Source organism: Felis catus (assembly GCF_018350175.1).
Source record: "Felis catus isolate Fca126 chromosome X unlocalized genomic scaffold, F.catus_Fca126_mat1.0 chrX_random_Un_scaffold_70, whole genome shotgun sequence".
Lineage (NCBI taxonomy): Eukaryota > Metazoa > Chordata > Mammalia > Carnivora > Felidae > Felis > Felis catus.
Genome location: NW_025408527.1, coordinates 18,642 through 34,924, shown reverse-complemented (window position 1 = coordinate 34,924; position 16,283 = coordinate 18,642). Strand labels below are relative to the sequence as shown.

The 16,283-nt window shown below is 41.3% G+C and overlaps 1 protein-coding gene across 1 annotated transcript in view; it reads right to left on the bottom strand.

Annotated features, from left to right (window-relative positions):
• Positions 1-2,558, bottom strand: part of LOC123378916 (synaptonemal complex protein 3-like) — a 71,055-nt gene extending 68,497 nt beyond the window's left edge. Inside the window, exons 1-2 of the mRNA XM_045051669.1 lie at positions 2,267-2,558; positions 1,239-1,303 (exon numbers count right to left, since the gene is read on the bottom strand). The gene's annotated coding sequence lies outside the window, so the exon portion shown is untranslated. The remainder of the gene's footprint in view (positions 1-1,238; positions 1,304-2,266) is intronic.
• Between the last annotated feature and the right edge of the window lie 13,725 nt (positions 2,559-16,283).

Here is a 16,283-nt window from a genome sequence, read left to right as displayed (position 1 = left end):
GCCTGGAAATTAGATCTTTGAAACCCTTCTTATGTGTAAAACGATGGATTCTTGGAGGGCTTCCTGAGGCCCGCTAAAGGCTTCTCATTTAGGTAATAAGGGCTGTGGTTGTGACAGCCTTTGAGCTAAAACAAAACAAAACAAAACAAAACAAAAACAAACAAACAAAAAAAACCCCGCATACACACACAAAACCACATCAGGTCACTTTGGGTCTTCCCTCCTCTAAACACCCTATAGACTTTCCCTAAAATACTAAATGTTTCCCAGCTTCCTGATGCACACGCAGTAAGGCCCAGCGAAGCTGACTACCAACAATATACACACCAACCTGGAGGACGTTATGCCTAATGAAAAAAACCAGACACAAAAGGACACATACTATAGATTCCACTTACTAGAGCAAGATCATAGAGACAAGAGAGTCAAATGGTGGTTACTGAGATGCGGAGTTAATGTTTAATAGAGACACAGAGTTTGGGAGGATGAAAAAGTTCTGGGGATGGACAGTGGTGGTGGCCGCACAACAATGTGGATGTGCTCAGTGTAACTGAGCTATACACATAACAATGGTTAGAATGGTAACTTCTGTGTTATATATATTTTGTCACGGTAATGTTTTTACAAGAGTGTAAACACCACCTGCGTTTCTTCTTACATATAAACTTTGATTTATGCCCTCACACACCTTCTACTCCAGCCTATCTTCTCATTAGTCCTTGGAAAATCTGTTCGTTTCTGTCCCTGAGCCTTTGTCATACTCTCCTCTAGCCTGGAAACACCCTGTCATTTCTACATCTCCAAATGCAGCTTAAATTTCTCCTTCTGTTTTTCCCCAGAGTACTTCCTGTTTAAACTTCTGATATGGGTAGTTAATCATGCAGTTTCTTATTATTTCATCGTTTCATACTCAGATCTTGTCCTGTTCTCTCTCCCCCAACAGTCCCTAAGTTCCCTCATGCTCGGGACTGGGTCCCACATAGTAGAGAACGCTGAGGCACAGAGTAGATCTCAAAGGTGTGATGAATGATTAAATGGTGGGTGGAGAAGAGAAAACTGAAGAAAGGTGTCCTATGGGTTCCATCTTCTTCCAAGATGGGAAATCTATGAGGAGTCTGAGGCTCAAGCTCCTGAAGGAAACTGGCTTGGCAGAGACACTGCAGGGCAGGGACGATAATACCCTCTCTCCCTAAGAACTGAGGGGGCCTTTCAGAGAGGAAAAAGAAATCCCAGCTCACCTCTAAACACCCTCTTCTTCTGGGTCATCCTTCCGGGGTAAGAGCAGAGTCCTGGGAAGGTAGTGCTGGAAGAAGAGGAAGAAACCGTGAGAGACTCTGGCCCTTCCTGCAGCAAGGTAAGATAAAAACTCACCTTGGATTGGATACTTCTCACCCATGAAATAGTGTTATCACCTATCCTACTTGCCTTACAGGCACTGGAGTTCAAAATGAGATAAGAGACATGGCAGTGCCTTGCTAAGGGGAAGCCAGAATGAAATAAAAGGAATGACTGAAAGCCTAAATAGCAGAAACCTTGGCAAGGCAGGATTTGCACTGCCAGGAAATAGGTGACATCTGAGCTACCCCTCTATACCCAGCTCCACTGGGCTGCACTGTCCAATGGGGCAGCCATGCAGTCATGTGGCTATGGACACTTGAAATGTGCTGAGTGTGAGTTGAGATGTGCTGTACAGGTCAAATACACGCTGGATTTTGAAGACTTAGTGAAGAAAAAAAGTGTAAAATATTTCACTGATAACTTATTATATTGATCACACATTGAAATGATAATACTTTTGGATATGTTGGGTTAAATAAAACACATTGTTAAAGTTAATTTCACCAGTTTCTTTTAACTTCCCATACGGCACACATGTACCTCGCATTATGTTTCTACTGGACAGCACCGTCCCCTACGGAATGGTGGCGGCTTGACATCTTCAAGGCAACCGATGCTCTCTCTGCACCAAACATCCAGTCTTGCAGTCCTTCGCACCTCCCAACCCCAAGCATCGGTTTTCCCCTCCCTCAGTCTGGGTAAGGGCTGATCCACTCCTTCAGTTGCAGCCCGAGGGGCTCTCCTCTCTGCCCCCACTATCTGAGTTGGTTCCTCCACGTCACTCTTCCCATATGAGCAGTGGCTCTACACCACGCCTTCCAGCTAGGGCTCCAACACTAAGCCATTTAGGTTCCAAGATTTGGGGCAGAGGGACGCTCCCGTGTGCAGCTGCAGTCACAGAGTGCATTTGGTCCTTGCGCCAGCTTACCTCCAGCGCCAAGACTCGCCGATCTCCTCCAGCAAGCTCTCATCCAGCCATCATATGCTCCAAGGCACGGCCGCCACGACAGTAACTTAGCCTCACAAGCTATCAAACTCACTCAACGACAGCAAAACCGCAGCCTCGGGAAGGCCACCAAGCCTTCCACAGGCACACAGGGCGCTTGCGCTCCACTCTGCAGCTGCAGCCACAGCCGCCTCCCGAGCTCCTCCTGGACCCGCAGCCGCGTTTCCGCAGTTGCTGCCTCTCAGATGTACGCTCCTAAGATCGCACTTTTAGCCATCTCTAGCCCCCAGGACAGACGGAGGCGGTCCCGCCCTCCCGAATGATCTTGGGAGTTGTAGTCCGCAGCCCAGACGCAGGCGGGGTCGACATGAGCACCGCCCCTCCACAGGTGGCTAGCTTGGAGGCCACAGCCTTGGCAGCTGCATCAGCTGCAAGGTCCTTGAGGACGAGAATCTCGGGGATGAGCCGTCTGGCGGCTCCTTCAGCCCAGCTGCCTGCTAACACACCTGCAGCCATGGGTGTCCTGGCAGGAAAGGCACCAGCGTGGTTACAGGACAGGTACTTGGTGTTCCAGCAGACTGCAGGGGACAGAGTGAGGTCCTGAAGATTAACTCTGAGTGTCTCTCGTGGGCGAGGCACTAGCCCAGTAGGGAGGCACTAGCCCAGGCTCAGGAGAACAGAGAACCCAGACAGGCACAGGCCGCACCCTTGGGGAGTTCAGCAATTACAGGGCAGTGAGTCTAGGTGCAAGGGTGCAGGAAACTACTGAAAAGGGTAGCCAACCCTTAGCCTACAGTAACAGTAGAGGTGGGGCCCAGTAGGTAACTTTCAGCCAGAAAAATGCCTGAGATACCCAGACCTCATCTCTGCAGAGCCCAATTCGATTCTGGGTCTATGGGTCACCTTCATGTATCAAAGCACTACTATAAGGAACAACACAATTTAGCCAGACAAAGGTGAAGGACTGTAAGGGTTAAATTGTAGTGTAAGGCTAACGCTTAGCTTGAAAAATAACAACTTTGTTCTGACCCTGAAGGTCAAAAGATAACAGCCTTGCTTTTACTCTTGTAAATCATACTTCATACTCTTGTGAATCAGGCTTTACCAATGAAGGAAACAAAAGCTCAAAAAAAGAGCATCAGAGACAAGGCCAAGGAGATCCACTGGTTGCAACTTAGCGGCAGAAAGTCTAAAATAATCACCTCATTCAATAACTGTTTCTAACTCATCTGGGAACTGTTTCTCTGTTCTGTTCCCAGATAACGATAAAACGATGTGATCGGCTTTAAAAACTCTGTACCCCGGCTGTTTGGAGCCACACTCTTATCAAGAGTGTTGGTCCCGATCGGTCGGCCTTGCCTCTCATTGTAATAGACTTTGTTGTGACTGTCACCGGTGCCCGTAGCATTCTGTTTCAGGAGTCGTGTGGATGCAACAGGACAAATACCAGTTACATCAATAATCTCCTTCAACACCCCTAAACATTATCCAATCTACCTTCAAACTATTTTCAAAATTGTTTACTTTCCTCCAGTTCTTTACCTACCACCATAGTCCAACCGAGTGGCCTACAAAAATGGGGTTCATGTGCCCCTGGGGATGTGCACACTTTCCAAGGGTTGGGTGGGTGAGGCTATCTTTAATTTCCACATTCAGGTGCTTAAGAGCCTGACACTTTGGTCATGCACTCTCTCCATCTCCACAATCACGTTTCGTGTACTTACTTTATAAAGGAAAGCATACTCATTATTCATCCTGAAATACTTATACTGACAACTGAACTATATAATCCCAGGAGTTAAAAACTCCAGTGGGTTGGCAAAATAAAGGAACACCACCAATCATTAGTTTGGAAAAACCTTCCATCAGTGAGTTAATGAAATCATCAAGAAATTCCTTAAGACTTGAATTTTCCTACCGTACACACACTAATTTCTGCTGGAAATGAGGCATGGTTCAAAAACATCAGTATTTTAGCCTGTGTTGAGATATTACGATTTCAGATATATTGTATGCTAGAGCATGGGAGTGATTTGACATCTAATGTGCCGTAATATTATTACTTAATTTATATTTTCTTAAAAACAGCCTTTTATTTTTCCCCGTAACAATTATTTTGCCAGTTATTCTTGAAACTTTTGCCTAGAACATGTAAATAGCTAGGGAAAACTACAATCAAATAACTGAATCAGGTTAGAACAATCATCATTTTGTGATTATCTGGACAATATTTAATTTAATTTAATTTAATTTAATTTAATTTAATTTTACTTTATTGTTTTACATCTGGAACATTTTCTAATGCTACCAACATTCAAGATACACTGAATAATATCAACAAATAAAAAGTTTACAAGATTTTGAGATAAATTAACTTTGTAAAATAGTTAAAAACTACTTTTACCAAATTGAATCGAGAAGTGTTCCAATTATCATTACCTATTTCACTGACAAAATGTTTTATGTTTTCCACCTCCTTTTATAAAACAAAAGGCCAGCTAACAGACTGATTAAATTTTAGCAGTACATCCATTTCTCTCTTTTTTTTAATGAAATTTATTGTCAAATTGGTTTCCATACAACACCCAGTGCTCATCCCAACAGGTGCCCTCCTCAATGCCCATCACCCACTTTCCCCTTCCATTTCTCTTTCTTAATGACATGAGGAAAGGTTGCCCATAATGCCTAGTATAATTAATGAAATTATTTCTGAGATTCACATGACTGTGATTTATTTATTCCCAAAGGACAACACTAGCATGAAAAACACACAAGGATGCATGTCATGCTTTCCGTTATAATGCCTTATTTGATAACATAAAATTTTAGTTACACGGGTGCCTGGGTGGCTCAGTGTGTTAAGCGTCCAACTCTTGATTTTGCCTGGGGTCATGATCTCGGGCTCTCTTGGTGAGTTTGGGCCTCATGTTGGGCTCTGCGCTGCCAGTGTGCAACCTCCTTGGGATTCTGTCTCTCCCTCTCTCTCTCTCTGCCCCTTCCCCGCTTGCTCTCTCCCTCAGAATAAATAAATAAACTTAAAAATTTTAGTTATAGTTCACATAGGTTTATCATACACTAGGTGATGAGAAACAGCCTTATTACCCAGTTTTACAATTGATTATAAAATGGATAAAGTATGTTACCTCTGTAGTATTTAAATCTCGATATTGAAGACTCTAGTAATATCTATATTCAAAGAAGTATCCTATCATGTATTTCTTAGTGGTTTAAAAGATGTTCTTCCAAAACTGAGGGTTGATGGGGGGTGGGAGGGAGGGGAGGGTGGGTGATGGGCATTGAGGAGGGCACCTGTTGGGATGAGCACTGGGTGTTGTATGGAAACCAATTTTTTTTTCAATATATGAAATTTATTGTCAAATTGGTTTCCAGACAACACCCAGTGCTCATCCCAACAGGTGCCCTCCTCAATGCCCATCACCCACCCTCCCCTCCCTCCCACCCCCCCCATCAACCCTCAGTTTGTTCTCAGTTTTTAAGAGTCTCTTATGCTTTGGCGCTCTTCCACTCTAACCTCTTTTTTTTTTCTTCCCCTCCCCCATGGGTTTCCAATTTGACAATAAATTTCATATATTGATAAATAAATAAATAAATAAATAAATAATAAATAATAAATAATAAATAATAAAAGATTTTTTCCAACTGCATATTAATTATGCAATTATTCAAATTGCCTAAAAAAAGTCAGACTGTTCTGACAGAAATTAAGGCTGATTTGCCTCGTTGGTGTGACAATGATGAGGGCTTTCTCCAACAAAGTTCCATGGCATATATTTCCCATATATTGAATGAGCTAGATCTGCAACTTTAAAGTTTCAGCAACAATATGTGGAAAATATGCATAAGGTAAGAGCATTTTTATCAAGAATTAATTATTGTCAAAACTGTATTTAAACTAATTTTCAGTGTGCCCAGACTTTTCTGAGCAAATCAGATGAAACAGAAATTTGTTTTCTCTTTTTTTCTTTTTTAAAATGTTTATTTATTTACTTTGAGAGAGACAGAGAGAGCACTATGCATGTGTGGGGTTGGGGGTGGGGTGGCAGAGGGACAGAGAGAATCCCAAGCAGGCTCCCTGCTGGCAGCCCAGAGCCCTATCCCACAAACCGAACCGTGAGATCATGACCTGAGCCTAAATCAAGAGCTGGTCGACAAGCGACCGAGCCACCCAGGAACCCCTCTTCTTCTTTTTTTTTTAATTTAAAGTTTATATTTATTTTGAGAGAGAGAGAGAGAGAGAGAGAGAGAGAGAGCACACGTGAGCAGGGAAGGGGCAGAGAGAGAGAGAGAGAGAGAGAGACAGAATCCCAAGCAGGCTCCACACTGTCAGCGCAGAGCCCAACTTGGGGCTCGAACCGACAAACTTTGAGATCGTGACCCAAGCTGAAATCGAGAGTCAGATGCTTAACCGTCTGAGCCACCCAGGCACCGTGAAACAGAGTAGTTCTAAGTAAAAGAGTAAGAGAGAGAATTTATAGCCATGTCTTTGCAAGGGCTTTTTGGTATGTCTCAGAAATTGTGAAACAAAGGACCGTAATGAGTGGAGGACCAATCCTTTTGCAGGCCAGGTGGTTTCCAAAGGGACTTACTTGAGTTGTCAGCTGATTGATAGGTCCTTAACTGATGATGAGAGATTGTTGTGCGATTGTTGGCTGACCTCACCTCATGGAAGGAATTCAAAGAATGAGATCACATAGCACATTAAATCTTTTTTTGCTCCCATCCTCTTTTTTTTTTTCTTTTCTGATTTTGGGTGTTTTTTTTTTTAATGGAGAATAATTGAAATACAATATTATATCAGTTTCAGGTGTACAACATAGTGATTTGACACTTGTATACATTACAAAATGGTCACCACACTAAGTCTAGTTACCATCTGTCACCATACAAAGTCGTTACGATATCATTCACTATATTCCTTATGCTGTACATTAAGTCCCCGTTGTCTTATTTATTTTATAACTGGAAGTTTGTACCTCTTCACCTATTTCATCCATACTCCCTTCACTCCCCTCCCCTCTGGCAACCATCAGTTTGTCCTCTGCATCTATGAGTCTGTTTCTATTTTGTTTTGTTGGTTTTGTTTTGTATTTTTAGATTCCACGTGTAAGTGAAGTCATACGCTGTTCATCTTTCCCTGTCTGACTTATCTCACTTAGCATGATACCCTCTAGGTCCATCCATGTTGTCACAAATGGCAAGATGTCCTTTCTTTGTGTGGCTGAGTAACATTTCATTACCATATCTTCTTTATCCATTTATCTATCGATGGGCACTTAGGTGGCTTCCATATCTTGGCTATTGTAAATAAAGCTCTGATGAACATATGCCTTTTTGAATTTGTGTATTTATTTCTTATGTTTTGATTAATGCCCAGAAGTGGAATTGCTGGGTCATATGGTATTTCTATTATTATTTTTTTTTTGAGGAAACTCCATACTGTTTTCCATAGTGGCTGCACCAATTTGCATTCCCACCAACAGTGCACAAGGGTATTAAAAATAGAACTACCATATGATGCAATAATTCCACTACTGGGTGTTTACCCAAGGAAAAAGAAGAAACTAATTTGAAAAGATATGTGTGCCCCTATGTTTATTGCAGCATTATTTACAATAGCCAAGATATGGAGGCAACCTAAGAATCCATTGATAGACGAATGAATAAGGAAGATGTAGTGTGTGTGTGTGTGTGTGTGTGTGTGTGTGTGTGTATCTGCATATTAACACAATTATTCTCACACACACACATATACACAATGGAATATTACACACCCATAAAAAGGGTGAGATCGTGCCATTTGTGACAACATGGATGGACCTAGAGGGTATTATGTTAAGTGAAATAAGTCAGGCTGAGAAACACAAACACCACATGATTTCACTCACATGTGGAATCTAAACAGCAAAACAGGGGCACCTGGGTGGCTCAGTCGGTTAAGCATCTGACTTCGGCTCAGGTCATGATCTTGAGGTCCGTGAGTTCGAGCCCCATGTCGGGCTCTGTGCTGACAGCTCACAGCCTGGAGCCTGCTTCAGATTCTGTGTGTGTCTCTCTCTCTCTCTCTCTCTCTCTCTCTCTCTCTCTCTGACCCTCCCCCATTCATGCTCTGTCTCTCTCTGTCTCAAAAATAAATAAACATTAAAAAATTTTTAACAATAAAATAAAAAACCAAACCAAACAAACAAACAAAAAGCAGAATCAGACCTGCAAATACGGAGCACAAACTGATGGTTGCCAAAGGGGAAGGAGGCGGGGGTGTAGGCAAAACGGGTGAAGGCGAGTGGGAGATACCGGCTTCCGGTTGTGGGATGAGTAAGTCATGGGAATAAACGGCACAGCATGGGGTAGATACTCAATGAGATTGTAATAGTATTGTATGGTGGTAGATGGTAGCTATACTTGTGGTGACTATAGCATAAAGGATAGAGTTGAGTCACCATGTTGTACATCTGAAAGTAATGTAACATTGTGTGTCAACTGTACTTTAATAAAAAAAATAAAAATAAAATAAAAGGTTTTCCCCAAAACTCCAAAGAAAACCTACAACTCCCCCCAAAACAAACAAACAAAAAATCAAACCAAACAGAAAAACAGTGCACGAGGCTTCCCTTTCCCCCACATCCTCTCAGACACAGGTTATTTCTTGTCTTTTTGACAGTAATCATTCTGACAGGTGTGAGGTGTTGACCTCATTGTGGTTTCGATTTGCATTTCCCTGACAGTTATTTATGTTGAATATCTTTTCGTGTGCCTCTTGGCCACCTATATCTCTTCTTTGGAAAAAAATGTCTACTCGGGACCTCTGCCCATTTTTTAATCAGATTGGTGGTGGGTTTTTGTGTTTGTTTGTTTGTTTTGTTTGTTTTTTGGATATTGAGTTTTATGGCTTCTTTATATATTTTGGATGTTAACCCCTTATTGGGTATATCAGTTGTAAATATCTTCTCCCCTTCAGTAGGTTGTCTTTTTGTTCTGTTGATGGTTTCCTCTGCTGTGCAAAAGTTTTTTAGTCTGACATAGTCCAACTTGGTTTGTTGTTGTTGTTGTTGTTGTTGTTGTTGTTGTTGTTGTCGTCCTCGTCTGAGGAGACAGATACAAAAAATCACTAAGACCAATGTCAAAGAGCTTACTGCCTGTTTTCTTCTAGGATTTTTATAGATTCAGGTCTTGCTTTGAAGTCTTCAATCAATTTTGAGTTTACTTTTGTATATGGTATAAGAAAATGGTCCAGTTTCATTCTTTTGCATGTAGCTGTCCAGTTTTCCCAGAACCATTTATTGAAGAGCCTGTCTTTTCTCCATTGTATATTCTTGTCTCCTTTGTTGTAGATTAATTGAGCATACAAGTGTGGGTTTACTTATGGGCTCTCCATTCTGTTTTATTGATATATGTTTCTGTTTTTGTGCCAGTATCATCCTGCTTTGATTCCTACAACTTTGCAGTATAACTTGAAATCTGGGAGCACAATACTTCCAGTTTTGTTCTTCTTTCTCAAGATTGCTTTGGCTATTTGGGATCTTTTGTAATTCCATACAGATTTTAGGATTCTTTGTTCTAGCTCTGTGAAAAATGACATTCATTGGTAGTTTCGATAGGGATTGCACTGAATCTTTAGATTGCTTTGGGTAGTTTGGACATTTTAAGAATATTAATTCTTCCAGTCCATGAGCATGGTGTATCTTTCCATTTATTTGAGTTGTCTTCAATTTCTTTTAGCAGTGTCTTATAGTTTTCAGAGTACAGGTCTTTCATCTCCTTGGTTGACTTTATTCCTAGGTATTTTATTCTTTTTTTTTTTTTTTTGGTACAGTGGAATTTAGGATTGTTTTCTTAATTTATTCTTCTGATAGTTCATTGTTAGTGTATAGAAACACAACAGATTTCTGTATATTGGTTTTGTATCCTGCAGCTTTACTGAATTCATTTAATTAGTCCCAATAGTTTTTGGTGGAGTCTTTGGGGTATTCTATATACATATAGTATCATGTCATCTGTGAATAGTGACACTTCTACTTTTTCCTTTCCAATTTGGATGCCTTTTATTTCTTTTTGTTTTCTAACTGCGGTGGCTAGGCTCATCTGCTTCTTTAGATTAAAAAAAAAAAGGAAACAGCATTACAATTAAAGCAGAATCCTGCCCCATATTTGCACACATATTTGCATACTTCTCCATGAAAACATTAATTCATTAAAAAAAAAATCCCACCCACCTCTTCTAAAGACTCATTTCCAACCAAATTTTACTTTACATGTTGATTAATTATTTTTCAAAAGTTTTACTATCTTTGCTATTCTGAGCAACTGGGTGTCATGATCAACAATTGTGGTGATGAAAACTTCAAAAATGTGGAGTCTTAGCACAGTGAATAAAAATCACAATGAATAAAATAGCATTTCAACTTGTTTATATATTTTTGTTGCAAAGAAACACCATAGGGTTCCACAAAAGATGTTGAGGATAAAAGATAGATTACATTCAGATAAAACTATGTGAGGGAAGGGGGATGGAGATATAAGTTCATGGAGATGAAATGTGGATGTCAATTTTCCAACTTGATGGAGAGTTTTTTGGTGTATTTTTAAATAGATGATGATGGGTGTCAAATTGCCAGGATATTTAGATTTCATTGGATACCATCAAAGTAGTGATGTTAAGGTTTTGTTCTAAAATGTCAACACTTACAATGTAGCAGAAATGACACATTTACTATTTGGACTTAGAGTGAGATGTTTTAGTTGTCAACTTCCATGTGTGAGGGGATATACAGTTTCTCAGAATTGTTTGAGAGGGGTTGTGAGCAAACACTGACTACTTCCCGTCTAAGCTGTTCTCCTCTGCTGGATAGGATTCTACAGTATCCCACTAACTCGTCTCTCAAAAGACCACCTTGCCCCATCCAAAACTTTCTCCGCACTGCAGCAAGAGTGATCTCTTAAGGTGCAAATCTGATCACATTAATCCCTTGCTTAGAAAATTTTCAACGACTTCCCATTGTGCTTTGACATAGGGCTAAAATGCTTAACCCTGGTTTACACAGGCTGAGATTTCTGATACCTGTCTGCCAACCATGATGATCTCAAACCAGCCTTTCACTCTTGCTCGACCTGCCATATTTCAGTCCCTCTTAGGTAATATTGTTCCCACCACTGGACGTTTGAACATTGCTGTACCCTTGGCCTGGAATGCTCTTGCCTTCTTCCTTCCACGAGGTATGCCCTACATGTCCTTCAGGCCCCAGCACCCTGCCATTTTCTTGGGAAAGACTCCCTTGACTTCCCAGACTAATTCATACCCCCCCTTGAGAGTTCTCATACAGCATTGTGTACCTTTCTCTCATAGCACTAGTCATATTTGCCATCTTATATGTGTTAGCAGGTATGATACTTAAAGCATATCCACGAAGATTCAAGAGTGATTTTTTTTTTTAGTTTTTATTTAAATTTTAGTTAACGTACAGTGCCATATTGGTTTCAGGAGTAGAATTCAATGATTCATCCCTTACATACAATACCCAGTGCTCAACACAACAAGTGCCCTCTTTAATACCCATCAACCACCTAGCCCACACCCCCCACACCCACTTCCCTCCATCAACCCTCAATTTGTTCCCTATCATTAAGAGTCTCTTGTGGTTTGCTTCCCTCTCTCCTCTTTCCCTCTCTTCCCATAGGTTCATCTGTTTTGTTTCTTAAATTCCACATATGAGTGAAATCATATGGTATTTGTCTTTCTCTGATTGACTTATTTTTCTCAGCATAGTACATTCTAGCTCCATCCACGTCATTGCAAGTGGCAAGATTTCATTCTTTTTGATGGCTGGGTAATATTCATATATATATATATATATATATATATATATGTAGACACACACACGCACCCCACATCTTCTTTATCCATTCATCAGTCGATGGACATTTGGGCTCTCTCCACAGTTTGGCCATTGTTGATAATGCTGCTATAAACATCGGGGTGCATGTACCCCTTTGAATCTGTATTTTTGTATCCTTTGGGTAAATACCTGGTAGGGAAATTGCTGGATCATAGGGTAGTTCTATTTTTAGTTTTTTGAGGAACCTCCATACTGTTCTCCAGAGCGGCTGCACCAGTGTGCACTCCCACCAACAGTGCAAGACGGTTCCCGTTTCTCCGCATCCTTGCTAACACCTGTTGTGCCTTGAGTTGTTAATTTTAGCCATTCTGACAAGTGTGAGGTGGTATCTCATCATGGTTTTGATTTGCATTTCCCTGATGATGAGTGATGTTGAGCATCTTTTCATGTGTCTGTTAGCCATCTGGATGTCTTCTTTGAAAAGTGTCTACTCATGTCTTCTGCCCATTTCTTCACTGGGTTATTTGTTTTTTGGGTGTTGAGTTTGATAAGTTCTTTATAGATTTTGGATACCAACCCTTTATCAGATATGTCATTTGCAAATATCTTCTCCCATTCCATGGGTTGCCTTTTAGTTTTGTTGACTATTTCTTTTGCTATGCAGAAGCTTTTTATCTTGATGAAATCCCAATAGTTCATTTTTCGCTTTTGCTTCCTTTGCCTCTGGCGACGTGTCTAGTAAGAAGTTGCTACGGCCAAGGTCAAAGAGGTTGCTGCCTGTGCCCTCCTCTAGGATTTTGATGGTTTCCTGTCTCACACTGAGCTCTTTCATCCGTTTTGAATTTAATTTTTTGTGTATGGTGTAAGAAAGTGGTCCAGTTTCATTCTTCTGCATGCCGCTGTCCAGTTTCCCCAACACCATTTGTTGAAGAAACTGTCTTCCTTGCATTGGATATTCTTTCCTGCTTTGTCGAAGATTAGTTGACCATATAGCTGTGGGTCCATTTCTGGGTTTTTTATTCTGTCCCATTGATCTAGGTGTCTGTTTTTGTGCCTGTACCATACTGCCCTGATGGACTGCAGCTTTGTAATATTGCTTGAAACCTGGAATCATGATTCTTCCAGTTTTGCTTTTCTTTTTCAGAATTGCTTTGGCTATTTGGGGTCTTTTGTGGTTCCATACAAATTTTAAGATTAAAAATGCTGGTGGTAGTTTGATAGGGATTGCATTAAATGTGTAGATTGTTTTGGGTAGCATAGACATTTAAACAATGTTTGTTCTTCCAATCCATGAGCATGGAATGTTTTTCCATTTCTTTGTCTCCTCTTCAGTTTTGTTCATAAGTGTTCTATAGTTTTCAAAGTAAAGATCTTTTTACCTCTTTAGTTAGGTTTATTTCTAGGTATCTTTTTGTTTTTGGTGCAGTTGCCTAAAGTCAACAGAAGAAGGAAAATAATAAATATTAGAGCAGAAATAAATGATATAGAAACAAACAGACAAACAAAAATCAGGAGAACAGATCAACGAAACAAAGAGCTGGTTCTTTGAAAAGATTAATAAAACTGATAAACCTCTAGCCAGACTTATCAAAAAGAAAAGACAAAGGGCCTAAATAGATAAAATCACAAATGAAAGAAGAGAGATCACAACCAACACCACAGAAATATAATTATAAGTTAATACTATGAAAAATTATATGCCAACAAACTGGGCAATCTGGAAGAAATGGATAAATTCCTAGAAACTTACAAACTACCAAAACTGAAACAGGAAGAAGAAGAAAATTTGAACAGATCCACAACCAGAAAAGAAATTGAATCAGTAGTAAAAAATCTCCCAACAAACAAAAGTCCTGGGCCAGACGGCTTCCCAGGGGAATTCTACCAGACATTTAAAGAAGAGTGAATACCTTTTCTTCTTCAACCATTCCAAAAGATAGAAATGGAAGGAAAACTTCCAAACTCATTCTATGAAACCAGCACTACCTTTATTCCAAGACCAAAGACCCCACTAAAAGCGAGAATTACAGGCCAATATCCCTGATGAACGTGGATGCAAAAATTCTCAATAAAATTTGTAGCAAGTCGAATTCAACAGTACCTTAAAAGAATTATTCAACATGATCAAGTGGGATTTATTCCTGGGCTGCAGGGTTGGTTCAATATTCACAAATCAATCAATGTGACACACCACATTAATAAAAGAAAGGATAAGAACCATGTGATCCTGTCAATAGATGCAGGAAGAGCATTTGACAAAATACAGCATCCATTATTGATAAAAACCCTCAAGAACATAGGGATAGAAGGAACATAGCTCAACATCATAAAGGCCATGTAAGAAAGACCCACAGCTAGTATCATCTTCAATGGGGAAAAACCGAGAGCCTTTCCCCTACGGTCAGGAACAAAACAAGGATGTCCACGTTCACCACTGTTATTTAATGTAGTACTAGAAGTCTTAGCCTCAGCAGACACCAAAAGGAAATATAAGGCATCCAAATCGGCAAGGAAGAAGTCAAACTTTCACCATTCGCAGACAACATGACACTCTATGTAGAAAACCCAAAAGACTCCACCAAAAAAATTGCTAGAACTAATACATGAATTCAGCAAAGCTGCAGGATATAAAATCAATGTGCAGAAATCTGTTGCGTTTCTATACACCAATAACGAAGCAGCAGAAAAAGGAGTGATTTTTAAAAAATTCAAAATTACAGTTCCTCCACATGCATTCCCAAGCCATCCACTCGATTCCTTTTGAATGACAGAACAGCTCTTTGGCCTCCGTTCATTCCTTCCTACACTACAGTTTATGGGTCACTCTCCATGCTCTGAGTTCTCCTCACTTGATGAGTCTTGACACTAAAAAAAGGACACTCTTCTGTTTCATGCACCTGGCTCCGACATCCAAGAGTCATAGTTTTCAAGAGGATGGTCTTTATCAGGCCCCATAGAAGAAAGAAAAGGAGGAGGAGGAGGAGGAGGAGGAGGAGGAGGAGGAGGAGGAGGAAGAAGAGGAGGAGGAGGAGGAGGAAGAGGAGGAGGAGAAAAAGGAGGAGAAGAAGAAGGAGAAAGAGAAGAAGCGGGAGGGGATGGAGCGAGGGAGGGAAGAGGAGGAGGAGGAGGAGAATGAGGCCAAGAGTTATACCCTTTATTCTCTTTGGACGTTTCTTGTTGCACTGACTGCCCGGATCCCTGAACTCTAGAGCCATACTTGACTTGAAACAAGCACTCAGTGAATACTGGTTGATCCTTTGCAGCTCTGTACTATCCATTCCTGGAAGGAAATGTGCACAAAGAGCTTTTTCTGCCACCTGAATGGATGCCAGGACACTGGGGTAGGGGTGGGGTGAGTCCCCTTGATGGATATGACAGAGTTTATTCCTCAACGTTTGCATGGGGGATAATTTCCTTATGGTCTGTGGTCACCCCTTAGATTATGCACTGAGTTAGGGCAGGGTCTACTTCTGCTCTGATGTGCAGGCGGAGGCTCAGCACATACTATAATGAGTGGAATGTAGAGGGTACAGCTCAACTCCTTGTTGGATAAATTAAAGAAGTTCCTCACTTTGTCTGGGGAAGGCCCTCGGAGCTCCCCCAAGTTCACCAGGATGGAATTTCCTTCCCCGTGGGGGAGAAGGAGGGAAGGAAAAGATAAAACATATCTTTCCTTCCCAAGGGAAGGGATCCCCTGTACACCTGGCCCCTGGAGGCTAAAGGAACACTTGCATTTGGAGAAAGCTGGAGGTTAGTTACGAGAGAGGCAGCCCAGGAAGGAGGGCCATAGACAAGTAAGCAAAGGCTTCAGGGCTCACTGAGGTCCTGTTGGGCTGGATTGGGCTGGTCTGGCTCCTGAGGGAGAACGTGGACTCAGTCACCAGGGTCAAGGCATTATAGGGCAGGACGCACCCTTATTCCAGGCACAGAGGTGGCAGGTCAGGAGAGAGAGACTTGTGCTCCTTTCAAGGGCTTCGTTCCTAGGAGGTGGCAATGGCAATGGCTAGGCTCTGAGGAGGCAGGGCTGGGAGAGGAGCCTGCACATTACAGAGGCACTGTACTCACCATGGCAGGGAACACAATGTCACCTCAGGAGAATGCCAGAACTTGGAATCTTCCAAAACACTACCACATACACTCTCTCAGGG